This window comes from Phasianus colchicus, chromosome 1, assembly GCF_987193195.1.
Source record: "Phasianus colchicus chromosome 1, bPhaCol1.hap1.1, whole genome shotgun sequence".
In the NCBI taxonomy this organism is placed as follows: domain Eukaryota; kingdom Metazoa; phylum Chordata; class Aves; order Galliformes; family Phasianidae; genus Phasianus; species Phasianus colchicus.
In genome coordinates this window covers 85,649,358-85,651,311 of record NC_143436.1, presented here as the reverse complement: position 1 = coordinate 85,651,311, position 1,954 = coordinate 85,649,358, and the positions used below count along the sequence as shown (strand labels likewise).

The window sequence follows — 1,954 nt, the reverse complement described above, 5'->3', positions numbered from 1 at the left end:
AGAACCCGCCTCCTCCCCACTCTGACACAGGGAGAGAGGGAGGAGGAAGGCTCTGGGGGCTGAAACACTGCACAGCATCACAGCGCACTTCAGAGAGGGTGACTCCAGCCTTAACTCTTTCCTTTGCGCTTCCGAGCTCCCTTGCGCTCTCCAATCTCATCTTTCTCTTTCTTCCTACTAAAAAGACACAGGCTGAATAAAAAAGAGTCCCATGAGAAATGTATTTCCCCATCTGTGTCAGAAACCACTCTGCTGTTTTAGAAGTAGTTGCTTTGTAACCCTATTGTTTCTGCCTCCTGCTCCCCTTTTCCCTGTTTGTTTGTTTTCTGGGAGTTCTCCAGTAAAATCCTGTTTTGCTTCACTTTCCTGTCAATTTCACTTTCGGATCCTCTTGGATGTGTCACTATAATCTGCTCTGTAAACATATATGCACATGGCTGTTTGTTCATTTGTAGTTTTAAAGAGATTAAGATGTTTATTGCATTGTGGTACTAAAAACAGCATCACATGTATTTCCCTTGAATGTACACTAGCAGTAAAAAAAAAAAAAAGTGCAAAAATACCTAAAGCGACATGGTTAAGGACAGGGTCATGTCCTTTGCTCTGTTCATGGGGTAAATGACACCATTCTATTGAGCTGACGTAAATTGGCACTTCTGCACTGCCAGCACCTGGTCTTTAGCTGATTCACACTGGCTTCAGTGTGTCATGAACCTTTAGTGTAAAACACCACTTAGTTGTGGTTGATGGATAACAACTGAAAACAACCAGGATCTTAATATTCTTTTCATAGTTTTCCTATAAAATCTCACTTATTTACAGAGATGCTGCTGCATTCTAGTGATGGTGATAAAGTACTGCATTTGGTCTGAATTACTGTGGAGGGGGGCAAAGGTGTACCTTCTTCGTCCCTTGAAATGAGTGTTTCAAAGATAAAACACTTCCTCTTCTTTCTCTTTCCTTATCTGCTTCATTTTAACTTTATGTTATCAAATGCACTGGTAAACGTTAGTGGTGTTTTTGCTCCACGCTATTAATTTGTGTTCAGTGTTTACATTCTATGGCCTGTGGTACGTGTGGAGGTATGGGAGGATGGTGCATGCCTGTGCTTTCATTAATGTGAATGCAATTAGCCCCTCCCAGAATATCATATCCCACATCAGCTACAAAATAGGAGGATTGTACCTCTCAGAAGGACCACAAAAGTGGAGTTCTGTGAAGCAAGGATTGGGTAACATTTTCCATTTAAATTTACACTAGTGGCAGACCTGCTGGATTATTAATCTTGACAAGTCTTTAAACAGTTTCACTTCATTGTGACTTTTTAAAGTAAATAAACTCTAGCTTCAGAAGTGGTTTTCACTTCAATGTTTCCTTCAGTTTTACTACAAAGATATAAAAAAGAAATCACAGAGTTGAAGCCAAATGCTTAATTTGGAGCAATTGATTTTTTTTCCCACTAAATCACTTCAATTTTTTAGTTGTAGGTGATAGTTTGAACCCACACAGAAGCAAAACATTTATCTGCATAGCTTGAACGAAGCCAAGAAAAACACATCTAGCACATAAAAATGAAGGAAAGAAACAGAGATTCTCTCTACTGTCTATCCTATCAAATTATAGATACACAAAATAATCTCTGTGAGGACTTTATTGAAAAGTGCTTCAGAATTTCCTTTAAGCTTATCAAATGGTGACAGATCACCAAAGGTGACAGATTGTAAGGCAGCTGCAGGGACAGACTATCACACAGCAAGAGCTGGAGCTGCAGGAATTGTTTCCAAGGCTGATGCTTCCTGGTATTTTTATTGGAGGTGAGGAATGAAACCTGAAATGACTGCTGGAAATATTTGGCATTGGAATTTCATAGGAGGTAAATAATTTTTACAGGCCAACGTGGGACTGCTAGTAAAGCAAACTTATGTCTTACAAGATCAATGCAAGGTCATACTGC

At 39.6% G+C, this 1,954-nt stretch overlaps 1 protein-coding gene across 12 annotated transcripts in view; it reads left to right on the top strand.

Moving 5' to 3' along the window:
• SLC35A5 (solute carrier family 35 member A5) overlaps nucleotides 1-1,954 on the top strand; it is a 133,257-nt gene that overhangs the window by 38,152 nt on the left and 93,151 nt on the right. The gene's annotated exons all lie outside the window — the stretch shown is intronic.